Source organism: Diabrotica virgifera, chromosome 7, assembly GCF_917563875.1.
Source record: "Diabrotica virgifera virgifera chromosome 7, PGI_DIABVI_V3a".
NCBI lineage: Eukaryota > Metazoa > Arthropoda > Insecta > Coleoptera > Chrysomelidae > Diabrotica > Diabrotica virgifera.
In genome coordinates, this window is record NC_065449.1 from 238,165,268 (window position 1) to 238,184,021 (window position 18,754).

General features: G+C 32.4%; 1 protein-coding gene across 4 annotated transcripts in view; it reads left to right on the plus strand.

Moving 5' to 3' along the window:
* The window catches only part of LOC114327875 (ras-related protein Rab-5B), a 94,438-nt gene that overhangs the window by 45,264 nt on the left and 30,420 nt on the right, over positions 1-18,754 (plus strand). The gene's annotated exons all lie outside the window — the stretch shown is intronic.

Here is an 18,754-nt window from a genome sequence, read left to right on the forward strand (position 1 = left end):
AAACGTTGCAATTCACAACCCCCGTCTGCAGCTTGGTAAAGTTCCAACGAAAAATGGACCTAGTTACTCTAAAGGAGTAATACTAATATAAAATAAAAATGTATACCATTTTTATTCAGTTGCAATGCGAATGCAAAACAATCTTATTTTTCACTTAGAATAGGGAGCGCAGTCCAACTCTCTGAATCGACGATTTTCGACTCTTATTGGAGTCATCATCGGAGAGGCCTAGGCCTGCTGCTCTCTACTCGAAGTGACCAACCATAAAAGCACATTGCAACTGACATGTATGGATTAGGTGATTAGCGTCATCTGGCAATTGAAAGGTAAAGTTTTCAATCCTAATAGCTTAATTAATATAATTGAAAAATGTTAAAAACATTACTAAAAGATTTTTAAATTGAAAACTTATTGGTCCATTTCCCTGGTGACACCTCCAAGGCTTCTAAAATTTGAAAGCGAATTATTCTAAGTGAAAAATAAGATTGCCTTCGCATTGCAACTGAATAAAAATGGTATACATTTTTATTTTATATTAGTATTACTCCTTTAGAGTAACTAGGTCCATTTTCCGTTGGAACTTTACCAAGCTGCAGACGGGAGTTGTGAATTGCAACATTTAGAATTCCTTCCTTTTATCTTTACTGCAGCATCCATTTGGCTTGCAAATTTTAGAAGCCTTGGAGGTGTCACCAGGGAAATGGACCTGTAAGTTTTCAATTTAAAAATCTTTTAGTAATGTTTTTAATATTTTTCAATATTATTAATGTTGCTATTAGAATTGAAAACTTTACCTTTCAATTGCCAGATGACGCTAGTCACACTGTCATAATTCATACACGTCAGTTGCAATGTGGATATAAGCTTTCATGGTTGGTCACTTCGAGTAGAGACAGGGTTTTTTTTGTTTTAAACATTTTGTTTTAATCAACTGTTTTAAACATGTTTAAAACACCTAAATTAAACAAGCGTTTTTTTCATTTTCTTTGTGAATATAGGCCTCTGAAGTTATAGGTACAGTGAGGACGTTTGAGTTGGAATAAATTCATTTTCTCGAGAATGAGCGACCGACTCTGGAGATAAATTACGAATCAGGTCGATTTTCATTTTTAAATTATAATTTTTTAGCATATATATCATACTAGTGACGTCATCCATCTGGGCGTGATCACGCAATCGATGATTTTTTTAAATAAAAATAGGAGTCATGTGACAGCTCATTTGAAAGGTTATTCAATTCTCTATTCACTGATATAAATATTAACATAATTATTTATACAGGGTGCCCAAAAAATTTTTTGAATAAAATTAGTTGAGACAAAAAGAAGAATCTATATAATTTATTTAATTCGAAATACATTTTACTGCTGTCAGAAAACGGAAAAAAATGTTAATTTGAAAAATAAACATTGCTTTTCGCTTAAATTAAATGCTCAAACTGCTAAGAGGCAGGTGGATGGCAGTTTTAATATTGAATTTAAGCGAAAAACAATATTTATTTATTAAATAAACATTTTTCCTGTTTGCGGACAACAGTAAAATGTATTTCGAGTTAAATAAATTACATATATACATTTTTCTTTTTGACTCAATTAATTTAATTAAAACAAAATTTTTGGGCAGCCTGTATAAATAATAATGTAGCAGTTTATATTAATGGATAGAGTTGAATAACCTTTCAAATGAGCTATCACACGACCCCTATTCTTATTTAAAAAAATCATCGATTGCGTCATCACGCCCAGATGGATGACGTCACTAGTATGATATATATGCCAAAAAATTGTAATTTAAAAATAAAAATCGATCTGATTCGTAATTTATCTCCAGAGTCACCAGTTCTCGAGAAAATGAATTTATTCCAACTTACACGTCCTTACTGTACCTATAACTTCAGAGGCTTGTATTTTGAAACCATGATTTATTGGAGCTACGCGCCCATTGAGACTTTTATTCTACACATCAAGGACTACCAGAACCCAAAGTTTCAGAGCATTTGACAGCGAGCCATTTCCCATAAGGTTTCTGCGGGGTCCTTTGTCAAAAAATGAACCGGGATCAATGCCATTTCCATAAGCTCCTTCACTTTATTCGTAACATTTACCAAAAAGTCGCCATTTGCATGTTCAGGCTGAAATGCTTCCAGAAGTTCTAGTCATGTATCTCTGTAGCCTCTCCTTTAGTGCAAGTATTTTTTACTTTGTTCCTGCAATATACTTTATTTTTATAAATACCTAGTCTTAGGCATTTGTCTTTAAATTTGTATCATTTACAAGCTTTATTACATCTTTATCAATACTGTTTGAGCAAACGTGAAATAATATTGGCCAGTTTTCCAACTAACTTTCTAAGCATTCCGATAAAGTATTCCAATGAACAACCTAGTGCAATACAAGAGCAGAATCACCAGCTTCTCGGCATTTTGTGCTAGCAAAATGTATTTTTCATGTACATTTCTGAAATATTTGCAATTTCTTTTACTACTCTTTATTCCTGGGACTTCTATATCATGGGCAAGTAAATTCAATATATGGGCCGAACAGTCATAAGTTATTATATGTATCTGTGCTGCCTAATTCCTCAAAAAGATCCTTCTAATTTTAAGAAAATATGATTTAAACAATGTTTTTTTCTACGTTTTATTTGTTTAAAACATGTAATATAAAAACAAAACAAAAACATGTTTAAAACAAAAAAAAAACCGTTTAAAACGAAAAAAACGTTTGTTTTGTATAAAATAAAAAAAACATGTTTTTTTTGCAACCCTGAGTAGAGAGCAGCAGGCCTAGGCCTCTCCGATGAGACTCCAATAAGAGTCGAAAATCGTCGATTCAGAGTGCTGGACTGCGCTCCGTATTCTAAGTGAAAAATAAGATTGTTTTGCCTTCGCACTGCAACTGAATAAAAATTGTATACATTTTTATTTTAGAATTGTTTTTATTTAAAATAATATTGAAGAAAGCCTTTATTCTACGAAAGGAATAATTAAAGACGTTGTATATAGAATCTTATCAAAGGGCTCATCTTGTTATGTTATAACATTTAACCATTGCTTTTGTCTCTCAGACAAAAGTTGTTTTATGCTTAAAATGTAGCACTGATGGTAACCGATAAAACTGCACTTTATCATGATTACGATATATTAACTGATGCATATTATCTTTTTAAATTAATTCTTCCAGTGAAAATGATGAATTAATCCTTGTACAAAACGAAATTACAAAGAAACGCAACTAAAATGATCTAAAACACATTAAGAACTGATAGGATAACATTTATGTTTGCCTCCCAGCCGCCATATTGATTTAATTTTGACAGCATGTTGGAATGCCCTATAACGAAACAAAATGATTAAATTTTAAAAGAAAATTATTAAGTTATGAACTATTGTAAAAGTATCAAACAAAAGCGTTTGAAGCGTTTATAAGGCACGTTTCCACGTTTTATATTCACCTTTACAATACATTCATTTTTAGAGATGAGATAAATATTTTTGTATTGGTTTAAAAAGTTAAGTAGAAACTCTCGTATTGACCTATACCTAGTGTAATCATTTTTAATTGATGAAGCCGACCGTGAATTATTTTGAATTAGAGTCTACTAACCTATAGTACTTGAAACGTACAATTACGAACAGCATGCATGTAAAAGAATGCAAGGTCGATGGATTGGATTACGACATACGAATTTAATTGATCAACTGCCGGGATTTCCAAATATTACATCTACATAAACCGAATGGAACTAAACGTAAATAGTTGACATCGGTTCAAACTTCAAACCACAAAATCTATTATGAATATAAAATTAAATATTTTCCAAATTTCTACTGCTGTAATTTTCAAGTTTACTTGGGTAAAGTCGATCTTCTTCTTCATGTGCCGTCTCCTTTAACCCTAGAAGGACATTTAACCCTAGAAGGTGGGTTAAAAAGTATCCACAACATCATTACATCTGATTTTATAAATACCTTTGCTCCTAAAAATCTCAAATAATTAGTAGTTGTCGGTGTACTACTGCCCTATTAGATGGCTTAATTAGCATTTCTATAATTTAATTCAGTTCCTCATACTTTTATAAAAACTTGACAGTGGACTATAAATAATTCCCTTGAATACCTTCAACACCATCCCAAAATGGAAAGGAACGATATCATTAATGTGTCAAATTATAGTCTAAGAGCTGGGAACGGATTTTGTGCGTGATAAGTAATATGGAAAAACTATACGGGGATATGTTGAATTAGTTGTGTACATTACTTTCACCAACGGCCGGAAACCAGAGTTGGGGCCGAGGGTAGTTATAAGGGGTCAAAGTCGCGGATTTTATTATTTTTTTTATGACGCTCATGATCGAGATAGCGCGCCAAAATTTGGGAATAAGTAGGTCATGACGTAACTAAGTAAAATCTCCAGGAGTGGAACGCTGCGTGGCCGACAAAGGGGTGGGGCAGGGGTGAATATAAAAAAATGTAAGGGGTTTTTTGCGACGTTCGTGATTGAGATAGTGCACCAAAATTTGGGAATTAGTAGACCATGACATAACTAAGTAATATCCCCAGAGGCGGAAACCAGAGTGGCGGACGAGGGTAGTTATAAGGGGTAAAAGTCGCGGTTTTTATTATTTTTTTTTGTGGCGCTCATGATGGAGATAGTGCACCAAAATTTGGGAGTAAGTAGGTTATGACGTAACTAAATAAAATCTTCAGGGGCGGAACGCTGCTTGGGGTACAAAGGGGTGGTAGGCGGGGGTGAGTATAAAAATATATGGGGTTTTTTTTTGCCGTTCGTGATCGAGATAGTGCACCAAAATTTGGGAGTAAGTAGATCATGACATTACTAAGTAAAATCTCCAGGGGCGGAACACTGCGTGGGAGACAAATGTTGTGCCGGGTCACAAAAAAAAATAATACACACTGCGACTTTGACCCCTTAAAACTACCCTCATCCCCAACTCTGGTTTCCGGCTCTGGGGCTTTTACTTAGCTAAGTCATGGTCTACTTATTCCCAAATTTTGGTGTACTATCTCAATCGAGCACGTCGCAAAAAACCCCTTATATTTTTTATATTCACATCTACCCCCACCCCTTTATCGACCACGCAGAGTTCCACCCCTGGAGATTGTACTTAGTTACCTCATGACCTACGTATTCCCAAATTTTGGTGCACTATCTCGATCATGAGCGTCACAAAAAAAATAATAAAAACGGCGATTTTGACCCCTTATAACTACCCTCATGCTCAACTCTGGTTTCCGGCTCTGAGCATTTTACTTAGTTATGTCATGGTCTACTTATTCCCAAATTTTGGTGAACTCCCTCAATCACGAACGTCGCAAAAAAACCCCTTATATTTTTTCTATTCACCCCTGCCCCACCCCTTTGTCGGCCACGCAGCGTGCCACCCCTGGAGATTTTACTTAGTTACGTCATGACCTACTTATTCCCAAATTTTGGTGCACTCTCTCGATCATGAGCGTCACAAAAAAAAAATAATAAAAACGGCGACTTTGACCCCTTATAACTACCCTCATCCCCAACTTTGGTTTCCGGCTCTGGGGATTTTACTTAGTAATGTCATGATCTGCTTATTCCCAAATTTTGGTCCACTATCTCAATCACGAACGTCGCAAAAAACCCTTTATATTTTTTATATTCACCCCTACCCCCACCCCTTTGTCGGCCACGCAGCGTTCCGCCCCTAGAGGTTTTACTTAGTTACGTCATGACCTACTTATTCCCAAATTTTGGTGCACTATCTCGATCATGAGCGTCATAAAAAAAATAATAAAATCCGCGACTTTGACCCCTTACAACTACCCTCGGCCCCAACTCTGGTTTCCGGCCGTTGGTGAAAGTCATGTACACAACTAATTCAACATATCCCCGTATAGTTTTTCCATATTACTTATCACGCACAAAATCCGCTTCTATCTCTCCGACTATTAGCAAAATCTAAAAGAAAAAAGGCCAATAAGTGGGCAAAAACAACCATAGTTTGTTAAAATGCAATTATGTATGCGGTAAGCACAGCAAGAAGTCAAAAATGTTTCTGTATCCTACGATGATGCCAATTCCTCTGAAGCCGAAGACTCCGGGTAAATTATAAATCCGTATCTTTTAACTGCTCCATTAACGTCTAGGAATAATATTATAAAACTGTTATTTTTAAATAAAGAAGCACGTTTTTGATTAATTTATGTTTTTTATGATTTTAAACTGTTACGTTTTAAATAAAGAAGCACGTTTTTGATTAATTTATGCGTGGACATTTATTGACCCTCCTTGGTCCTCGAAGTACGAAATTCATATACTATTTTTGGGAATTTCTAAAATAAAAATTACTGTACCAATTGTTTTGAAAATTTGCATGAGCATTTATTATAAAAAGAAGTAGATGTAAAACAATTTTCAAAAAAAATATTGAAAATTAAACGATTTATGCGCCATCTACTGGCACCGTGAAAATAAAAATAAGACCCCACTGCTGCAGTGATTGGGACTAATAGAGATCTTGAAACATAAAATTTCAAAGTGATTATTGAAATATAGGTAAGTTATTTCCTATACTCCTATTCGCTGTGTGCAAGTACTTGGAGGGGATATGAGTACATGAGAAACGATCGTGCGCGAATAGCGGAGAAATCTTGCAACTTTCTTAAATAATTCATATTGTCAATTGAAATTGTCAAATTGACGTATATTTTATACCTACTGTCATTAAAGAAGAAAAATTATATGTTGCTCACAATATTGATATGATATGCAGTACTGCATATCATATCAATGCAGTATGCAGTATTTTGCTTGCAGTACTGCATTTTAATAATTAATTTTATTTACTACATACAATTTGTTTACCTTTTAATAACATAACCTAAATTTTACTTTTTCTTCTTATATATTTTTTGGGCTACGGCCTTGACAATTATCCAGCAACCAGGACCAATATGATTGGCCAATATAATTAAAAGTGCGAAAAAAGTTGCTGAGCTCGAGCTATGAAACCAGGTATCGCTTTTCCAAACTTGCACGGTCCCAATACCATCAACTAGGTTTTATAAAAAATATTTAAATTTGGAAAAATGACGAAGTGTTGATTTTTTTTTTAAATTAGCTAAAACATTTTCAGTTTTAAAAACCGCCAAATTGACATTTTTATCCGTTCAAAAACCCCTAGTTGATGGTATAGAACCCCATTCTCGTTGGAACTTTACCACGCTGAGCAGATGGGACGTGAATTGTAAATTGTAGAATTCCCTCATCTTCCTTAGTCTCAGCATCCGTATGGCTTGCATATTGTAGAAGCCTCGGAGGTGTAACCAGAGAAGGTTTCCATTGTTTTCATTCTGGTGGGGTGTAGAAGAGCATTATGTTGTTTTATATGCCATTAGAGTGAAAACTTGGTCTTCTTAATAACTTTGAAATTTTATGTTTCAGGATCTCTATTAGTCCCAATCACTGCAGCAGTGGAGCTATGTTTTTATTTTCACGGTGCTATTTCCTTGTGGCATTTTTGTAATCAACTATTCTAAATGGGAACTAAGCCACAATTTAACTAAACAAATGATGTTATTAACGTTTTAACGTCTAAATCGGACGTCGTTGTCAAAATACAAAATATTATTAAATTAAACAAAAATGTTCTTGCTTAGTAAAAAATTTTTTCTAATAATTTATTTAATCTGACTAATTTTTGTATTTTGTATGTTAATAGTAGTGTATAGTGGTAATTTAGTTTTGTTGTTTATTTCCTTCTTTCTGTACATCGTTTTAATTTAGCGTATAGTAGATTTTGTTAGCTTTTTTCTGTTTTAACCTATCTCCAATCGAATTATTTGAAAAGATATATCATACATATTCAAATGTATAGATGGCGCATAAATCGTTTAATTTTCAATATTTTTTATGAAAATTGTTTTACATATACATACTTCTTTTTATAATAAAAATGCTCATGCAAATTTTCAAAACAATTGGTACAATACTTAGTTTTTAAATGCCTTTTGTCGCTTTAGAATATAATATCAACAAATAATTTTGATTTTCTCTACTCCTGCCCACTTACGGTAAAATTTGCTATAGCATTTCTTTCATTTTGAGTTAAATGACCTTGTTTATGAATTTTACTACATTACTGACAAATAACTCTCCTATTTATGTTACAAAAGTAACCGAAACGTGTTTTGGACTATTTTTAGTGGAGTCACTGAAGGTGGATATGAGCTATTACCTCCGATTTCGTTCAACCTCCATCGATTTGCATGAAAATTGGTGAGTGTTTAGAGGATATCTCAAGAAACAAAGGTGACATGGTGTCAACTTGCGCTTTTACCCTGGGGGTGGATGATACCCCTTCTCGGGGTGAAAATTATTTTATTAAAAATAACCCCATAATTAGATAGGAGGACAAATTCTAAGCAAAATGTGTTATATAAAGTTATTAAAGTAAATCAAAACTTTTTGAGTTATTAAAGATCAAAAATTTTAATTTTTCGTAAGAAAAATGCATGTTTTTAACCGATTTTTCATAGATAACTCAAAAACTATAAGTTTTTACAAAAAAGTTATAATTAGCAAAATTGAAGCTAATAAAAAATTAAATAAACTTCTTACTAAAAAGACCTTTTAATATTGACTAAAAGTGAGGTATAGGTAATTAAATGCATATTTTTCTCGGCGAGTACCCAAATCTAAGTATTCAAGCTTAAATTACGGGAAAATGATGTATTTTATAACATAAACTTATTAAACATTTGTGAAAGTACTTAGAAATATCTATCAAATGAGATACCGAACAAGTTAATAGCATTAAAATTTATGCTCCAAAAATTTTTCAAACTTTATCTTTTAAAAATGTTTCCAAAAAATATCGTTTTTTTTTTAATAACTCCGTTAATTTTTAAGATGTCAGATTCACCTAAAACCGGTTGGAAAGGTAATTCCAAAGGCTATTAAAACACGGTAAATTTAATCTTTTAAACTACTTACTTTTTTAAAAATCAAAGATTAAATGGCCACGGTTAGTTGGTTCTCGCAGCAAAATTTAAGCTTTAAACGTTTCTATCTCGGTTATTTTTCACGCTACAGTAATGGTAAAAAGGTGTAATATTTGACATAGAAAAAACTAAAATTTGGTTATATACCATTTTTTACGTATATTGAGCATTTTTATAGTTATTATCAAAAGAAAATGAAAATGACGATAATTTTAAAAATTCTGATTTTTTTAAATTATATCTTTTTTTCAAAAATACGCATTCTAAACCGGTGAAAATTGTTAAAATCATTACTTATGCTAATACAAAAAAATTTTTGTAAGGATTACTATAAATTTTAATTTTTGGTTGAAATGGCGTATGTTTTATTTTTCACTTTTTCCTAAAAAATTCGAAAGGGTTCTCTTAGTTTCATCATAACTTGCTTAATTTTTATGCTATTAACTTCTTCTGGATCTCATTTGTTGGGTATTCTAAAGTACTTTGATAAGTGTTTAGCAGGTATATTTTATAAAATGTATCGTTTTTCCGTTATTTAAGCTTGCATACTTAGATTTGAGTACCCATCGAAAAAAATATACATTCAATTACCCATAACTTACTTTTAATTAACATTAGTTTAGTACTTTGGGTGAACAGTGTATTCAGTTTTTTATTGTCTTCAATTTTGGTAAGAATAACTTTTTTGTAAAAGCTAATAGTTTTTGAGTTATACGTGAAAAACAACTTTAAAACATGAATTTTTTTACGAAAAAATAAAATATTTGATCTTTAATAACTCAAAAAGCATTGATTTATGTTAATATCTTAATATAACAAATTTTGCTTAGAATTTGTCTCTCTATCGATTTATGGTATTATTTTTAATAAAATAATTTGCACCCCAGAAAAGGGGTGGTATCCACCCTCGGAGTAAAAGCGCAAGTTGGCATCATGTCACCTTTGTTCCTTGACGTATCCTCTAACTACTCACCAATTTTCATGAAAATCGATGGAGGTTCAACGAAATCGGAGGTGAAAACCTTCAGTTACTGCACTATTTATATCCTTTTAAGATTCTGTTCGAAAGTAATCAGATAATCAGGTAAATAAAAGTTAGGCTATTTAGTATTTATTTATATTTATTATGATTGCCGTGCGTGAGAATGAGTAACCATCGAAAAAAAGGAATGCGTATTCCAAGACTTATTCAGGAAACCACCAATTAAAGATTAAACGTGCATTTACGTGTGGGAATTGGCAATGAATGATTATGAATCCAATCGCTGCGATATCAAATACCACAGGAACCTTTCAGCCGCACTTTAAATTGTTAAAATATCACTAATAAAAAAAATATATGAAAACAATTTTTTAAGAAACGCTTTTTTTTAGTTACGAGTGACTAAAATTAAAAATATAACAAAATCAACTAAAAATCAAAAAATAAAAAAAATCAAACTCGAAGGATTATTCGAAAAAAACTGTTAGGCAGATTAAATCGTACCATCAATGCAAGACTATCACAACCCAAAAATTACCAAAAATTATTTTTTGTTTTTTATGAATCTGTAATGGTAATGGGTAGTCTAACATACTGCAATTTTATATATTTAATATAATACATATTTAATCTGTATGAATTTTTTTTATAAAAATTATTTTTTGTTTTTTATGAATCTGTAATGGTAATGGGTAGTCTAACATAATACAATTTTACATATTTAATACATATTTAACCTCCGCTACCTGAATAAATATTTAAGTATAACCTGCCAAAGCAAGATATTTCTACTATCGTCAGATTAAAAACTCGACACGGAAAATATGAGGCACATCTGCACAAATTAGGAATAGTTAATTCATCAGTCTGTTTTTGTGATAATGTTTCGATTAGAGATTTGAACCATATTTTCTTTGAATGCAAAATTAACGAGAGATATATAAATCAATTGTATTACAATTTACGACAAACACAAGTTCATTTTCCAATTAGTATAGAATATCTACTAAGTTGTCATAAAATGGAAATATTTAAATTACTCATAAACTACTTGAAAGAAACAAATATAGTCATTTGAGTCAGATAGGTGGGAATATAAAAAAACTAATAAATTGAGGTAAAAATAAAATAAAAATCTGTGGCTAACGGACCCGCATCCAAGCCATTTTTTCACACACACACACATACAACATAATGCAAGAGTATTATAACTTAACATTAATATTGTTTAATAATGTCTTATATTAAATTTTGAGTTATAATACTCTTTCATTATGTTAGACTACCCATTACCATTACAAATTCATAAAAAACAAAAAATGGCAATTTTTGAGTTGTGATAGTCTTGCATTGATGGTGCGAAATATACAAAAATCTCACACATTCGTTAAAAAATTGAAAAAAAAACCTAACACATTCGTTAAAGAAAAGCGCGGGGCGCGAAAAGTACAAAAGTATCTATCCTCAAACCGTTTATTCAATGAAGACGCGCCCCACGCTTTTCTTTAACGAATGTGTTAGATTTTTTCAATTTTTTAACGAATGTGTAAGATTTTTGTATATTTAATCTGTCGTAACAGTTTTTTCGAATAATCCTTCGAGTTCGATTTTTTTTATTTTTTGCGTTTTAGTTGATTTTGTTATATTTTTAATTTTAATCACTCGTAACTAAAAAAAGCGTTTCTTAAAAAAAAATTTATATTTTTTATTTTTTACTTTTTAGTCTTACACTTTTCAAACATTAAAATATATCGTCATGTTTAAAAAAAGGATGTGTGTGATAAGACACATTTTTTGCATTTATTTCAACATTTGATACATACATTGTACATTTTCTGTAATTTCTTCCAAACATTTCTTAAATCCAAATCCAAGTCTTTCCATCTCTTCTAATGTTTTACTATTTCACGGTGTAGACCCTGTTAATTTCCACTCCATTCATTAAGGGTTCGTAACAAACTTTGAATTAATTAATACGCCAAAACGAATTCTAATGTTAATTGTAGCACGAAACGTCTCTACCGGTGGTTTTTCTAAGGCTACGTTAAAAACACGAATTTTTTGAATTCGAGTTTTGGTTGAAGTTTTGTTTCGTATCGTATTGAAATTTGACACGAATAAGCGCCGATGTTTATATAGACAAAGATATGAGCGTTCAAAATCGTCGCCGCTTAGGATGTTTATAAACATGATGTACAAACATGAAAAGTAGTCGGAATCGGCAAAAAATTCGAAACTTTATTGTTTATTTATGAAGAATAACGTAAACAATTAACGCAAAAAGTGAAATTATGTATAGTTCATATAATTATTTACAATCTGTAAAAGTTTTAAGTTTCTACATTGTAAAAACAAGAGAATTTAAGCATTTTCCATTAAAATCGTTTTTTTTTTATTTAAACAATAAACATAATTTTTTTTTTATTGACTATTCGTGTATTGTTCCCACGAATGCATCTGCAAATTTTCATTCATTTGCATTGAAGAAAAGGCAGTCAAATTAACGTCTAAAGATTTGACCCAAACGATTGAACTAAAGAAAAACGTTTAAAAATATCAACTGCTGTTATTTTACTTGCTAATTTAAATATTTATCTTGGTTGTAATTTTGTAATATCACTTACTAAAATCACCAATTGCGAATTCGAAGTATTGTTTATCGTGGGTACTTACCCCAAATTCAATTATGATTCACATCTTGGAGATATTACTGATATCTTTATTATCTATATTATATAGGACAATATTTATTTTTGTTTTTCTTTATAAAAGTCTATCACCAATCCTAAGGAAGTTATGACAAAAATAAGGTTGGTCCGTATTTTTTTCAGCGAACAAAAAAAACCACCTCCAAATTATCCTAATAATTAAAAATAATAATAAAAAATAAACTACTGCGGCTTAAAGTAAACTTTTGCGGCTAAGTTTATTTTTATGTTGGAGACTTGGAGTAGGTATACGTATATTATGTTTGTGTAAGGTATGTACAAGTGGTAATATAGCTGCAATCCGTAGATGTTATAGATGGAATTGTTGCAAAAGAAATTAACTATATTGTATTCTAATGATGCCATATTAAAAATAATTAAAACATTAAAATAAATGAATTAATTAAACAAAAAACCTTAATTTTTCATTACTAGATCGAGAAATTTTGGTGCTGCTCTCGTATTCAACATCCAGGCGAATCAATATTTCGAAACAATAATTATTCATGGACGTTCATTATTTTAAACGAAACTCGAACAGACGTGTTACATAACAGGGCCCCCGTACCCGGGCGTGCGACGCACGCGGGCGCTACCCCAAAAGGGCGCCAAACCGAAGGTTTGGCAAATAAGAAATATTTGCAAATTCATTTTTTATACAATTTTAATTTTACATTTTTAACGAACATCTGGAGAAATTTCAAAAATAAAAAAATATCGTGTTATTAGTGAAAAAATAATTATTAAAATATTATTTTATATTTGGTGTTAATAATTTACTACTATTATTGTATTTTTTTTAAACAGTATAATATCGGAATACTTATTTTGCAGTCCTTTTTCTTAATTCGTAAAAATTTGTTTACAGGTCAAAACTTGTTGGGATAGTAGATTTGATACGATGTCTTATTATGATAATGTTTTTGGTTTTTTCAATGATATTTTTACATTAAGTGACCATGATATTTTAAAATATTGTCTTGCTCTTCATAAAAGATAACTGATCCAGTAAAGACGGAGGAAGAAGTTGCAACTGATTTATTTAGTGAGATAAAAGCTTTATAATTAGGTACTTTAATTACCTAACTCATCAGATCCACTTGATATTCTTCAAAATATATTTGAAAATAATCTAACTTCATCTTTACCAAATATCACTGTTTCATGAAGAATCATCCTCACTTTACCGGTGTCTGTTGCTTCTGATGAGAGATCATTTTCAAAATTAAAGTTAATTAAAAATTGTTTGAGCTGTACTTTGGTAATGTTAACAATCGAGCAAGAGCGCGTCAATAAAATTGACTTTAAAGATATAAAAGAATTTGCTGCGGTCAAATTTAGAAAAAAACCCATTTAATTCAACTTAGATTTAAGATATCGATTTCTAGATTTAAGGACGTTGGCGCAAAATTTCGCGCCAATATATTTTCGCGCAATTTTTTTCGAGTCCTGAAGAAACTAATATGAAAGAATTTGTGAAAAATTTAAACGCAGAATGAAAGATTTCATTATTACCGAGGGCCCTGAAAACTTTTATAATGTTTATTTTAATTACAGGAGTGAAAAAAAAACAGAAAATTAAGTGTAATTTTTAATTTCAAATATCTAATTCAGAAAAACTTTTTGGTCATTTTAAGGGACTTTCGGACCTTGGTAATAATGTAATCTTTCATATATATATATATATATATATATATATATATATATATATATATATATATATATATATATAATCGATAACCCTTCTACCCTAAGGTGTTGGGCATAAAGTCTAAAATAAAGTCTGTTTTTATGCTTCGTACACAAACTTCCTCCAATCCTTCTTATTTCTTGCCATTTTCTTCGCTTGTTCTTTAGTGACTCCTCTTTTGTCTAGGATGGCAGCGATTTCATCGTCCCAGGTCTTCATGGGCCTGCCCCTCGGTCTTTTCAGGTTTCTTCTCGCTTCCCAAACTTGTTTTACTGGCCTTCCTTTATCCATCCTAACCATGTGGCCGTACCATCTTAACTGGGCTGCTTCGATTTTCTTCTCTATTGGTTGGACTTTAAGGCGTTCTCTTATTTCCTCATTCCGTATCCTGTCCATCCTGGTCACACCTAGTACTCTTATTAAATACTTCATTTCCATGCTTTGCAGTTTCTTCTTTAGTCTGGTGGTGAGCGTCCAGCTTTCACATCCAAATGTTAGGATAGGTACGAAAACTGTGTTGTAGATTGTTATCTTGGCTTTTTGGGATACTTCTTTTTTCGATAGAAATGTGCGCTTAATTGCATGGTATATGCGGGCTGCGCTTGCTATTCTGTTGTTTATCTCAGTATCGTGTGCACCCCTACTCTCTATTTGAACTCCCAGGTATTTGAAAGTTTCAACTTGTTCTAGGGTGTCGTTATTGATTTTAATTTTTGTACGTTTATCTGTTTTCCCACATATCATGACCTTAGTTTTACTTTCGTTAATCCTCAGATTACGTTTTTCAAGTTTATCCCTCCATATTTGGAGGTTTCTCTGTAGTGCGGCCTCATCTCTTCCAAACACAACGAGATCATCTGCAAATGCACATTCTGCTATCTGTATCATTTCGAGATTTCTATGTCCAACATATATTTTCGATGTTTCTTCTCTGGTTTCCTTCATTACATCATCTAGAACAATATTGAACAAGATGGGGCCTAGTACACCTCCTTGTCTTAAGCCATCATTAACTATAAACTCGTCCGATTCCATATTATCTGTTCTTACTCTATTTCTTGTGTTTTTGTATAGGCTCATAATAGCTTTTCTGAGTTTAGTGTCTACTTCCCTGTTCATTAGGCTTTTGTCGATTTCTATCCTTGGTGTTCTGTCAAATGCTTTTTCTAGATCTATAAAAGCTTGGTGTAGTTCTGTGCTTGTATTTCGCGTATTTTGTATTAGCTGCTTGAGTGTGAAAATATGGTCATGAATGCTTCTTCCCTTCCTGAATCCGCTTTGTGACTGTTCCAGTTTGTGGTCCACTTCTTGTAATAATTTTTTCTCTAGTACTCGTTCGTAGACTTTGGAAGGAATACTCAGGAGGGTTATACCTCTATAATTACTGCAGTCTCGTCTGTCTCCTTTTTTGAAAATGGGTAAAATAATCCCCACTTCCCAGTCTTTTGGGACCTTACTCTCATTCCATGCTTTATTGCAAACTTTTCTGAGCATTTCATTTCCATTTTCTCCCATATTTTTTAGCATTTCCGCGGATATCTTATCATAGCCAGCTGCCTTTCCTCTTTTAAGCTTACATATTATTTCTTTTATTTCATCTGTTGTTATTTCGGTTTGATTTTGGTTTTCAAGTGCATTTTCTTCGGTGTTATCTGATTTATTATTGGAGTCTTCTTGGGTCAAGAGGTTTTCAAAATATTCTCTCCATCTGTTTATGATTCTTTCGTTCTCGCAGAGAATGTGGCCATTTTCATTTTTAATTTGTTTTGGTGTTTGTTGTACCTTCTCTGCTCTTAGACTTCTCAGGGTTTTGTAAAATAATTTTTGATTAGTGTGGTAGTCTTTCTCCATTTTATTGCCAATGTCCTCCCAGCTCTTCTTTTTCGCTTCCATAACCATGTCTTTTACTTTTGCCCTCTGCTGTTTATATTTTTGATAGCTTTCTGGGCTCTGCTTCCCTAGGTATTTCTTCCACGCTAACTTTTTTAATTTGACCTCTTCTTTTATTTCATTACTCCACCAATTTGTGCACTTCTTGTTTTTATTAATTATAGTCATTCCGCAGACTTGCTTGCCTCCATCTAGGAGTGCTTCTTTAAGTTTTTGCCAAGTTTCTTCTAAGTCATAGTTCTGGTTTAAATGCTTTTGAAGACTATTGTTTACATAGTTTTTGTATTTCTGTGCTATTTTCTTATCTGTTAGCTTATATGACTTAATAGCTGCGTTTGTGAGATTTTTTGGGGTTTTGTCTCTTTTTTTCAGTTTCCTTTGAGTTAGTTTTTGTTCGTTTCCTATACTTGTTCGGGATACTACCAAGTAATGGTCGCTATATATTTCTGCTCCCCTTCGCACTCTGACATCTTTAATATATTGTCTTAGAGATCTGTTCACCAATACATAATCAATAATAGATCTTTCTCCTCTGCTTTTAACTTCTCTGGTGAATTTATGCACATCTTTATGCTGAAAAAACGAATTCATTATTAAAAGATCATTCTCTCTGCAAAAGTCTATAATACGTTCTCCATTATTATTTCTTGTTAGTTCTCCATATTGCCCTAGTACATCCGAGGAGTCGTTGTCTTTTATGCCTACTCTACCATTAAGATCTCCCATTACTATTGTGTTCCCTTCTGCGCTGTCTATAATCTCTGTCGCCTTTTCCCAAAAAATGTCCTTGGTCTTCGCTCTTTCGGTATCATTTGGTCCGTATATGACAAATATGTTAAGTAGCTTCTTCTCATCGGTTGTCATCCTTATTTTCAGGATCCTTTCGGTGATACATTCCCAATCCTTAATGCTGCTAGTCAAGTTTTTATTAATTAAACAACCAACCCCTTCACTTGCTCTTTCTAATTGCGATACTCCGCTGAGGATTAAAAAATGGCCATTTTCCAGAAACTGTGTGCTCTTGCCCTTTATTTTTGTCTCTGTTATACCTAGTATGTCTATTCGAGCCTTATCAAATTCTTCTGCAAGTTCTGTCTCCTTACCGTTGAGACCTCTTACGTTCCAAGTTCCTATTGTCCATCCTTCGGGTAATTTGGTCTTTTCAGTTGCAGTTGTTTCTATACTTTTGATCTTGTTGTTTGCAGCTGTTCTGTGTATTTGTAAGCATTTCTCATCATTCTTACAGTTTAAGTTTCTATCCTGATCGTTGCATATTGCTTTATTTCTACTCGTGTCCTTGTTCATTGCCTGTTCTATTATCGTTTGTCCATGGGCGCTTTTTATTAGTTTTTTGATTTTTCTATCTTATCTTCTTTATTATTCCATTTCCATTCTTCATTATTTACCCAGAGTTTATTTGTACCAATTTTTACCTCATTACCTTTATCTCTCTCTTCTCGTGCGATCATCCGGATAGTTTTTTGTATTTCTCTTTCTCTCATTGTGGTGTCATTGTTGATATATATTTTTTCTTCCTTGTAATTTTTTAGCTTGGACTTATTCTTCATGACTTTGATTTTGTCTTCCTGGTCTTCTAGTTCAATCAGACAGGTTTTTGTTCCCAACTTGTATGCATTTTTTATTTTGACCTCAATTTCCATATGTCCTTTGAACAAATTCAGCATCGCCTCTTTTATTGCTCCTTGTTCATAGGTGTCTATTGTTAATCCATTCATTACTACGTTGTTCTTCCTCCGTTGTTTTTCCATAAATTCCATATTTTCCTTTATTTCTTTCAATTCCTCTTTGATTTCCTTGTTTTCTTGTTTAAGGTGTTTGTTCTCGTTCTTCAACTTTCGGTTATCTTCAATGAGCTGTTCTATTGCTTCTTTACTGCTCTTTTGGTCTTTCTTTATCTCTGTGACATCGTTTGACAATTTACTCATCATTTCGATTATGGTATCTAGTTTTGATTCGTACTTTTTTGTGGTGAATTCGTTGAAAGCTTTCTGCTCTTCGCGTGCTCTTCTCTTTCCTCATTTTCGTTGTCCCCCTCTCTCATTTTTCTTTTTGTACCTTCGTCCGTTGTCGAGCTATCACTCTCATAACCTTTTCCTTTCTCCAAAAACTTTTTCATTATTATTCGGCGCCAAGCACTGCTTTCCACCTCAAAAGTGCGGAGAAAGCAGTGCCTACCGTTTATTTACTTTGTTACAATTAAATTAAAATTGAATTAAAAATTAAAATATGTCACCTGGGATATTTTGCTCACAGTGGCAACGTCGCAAATAAATCGGCCGAGACTTCGCTCTCTCGTTTGTCTGTTATCGCTCTTATCTGTTAACCTTATGGATTTGTTTTGGTTAATTTTGTATAGTTTTTTAGCCGACTCACCTTTTAGAATCCCAATTTTTTGCACTACTGATTAGTTTTTGACTTGGTTTTGCACTCCTTATACTTTGGTTATTTGTTTCTCGTTGAAATTC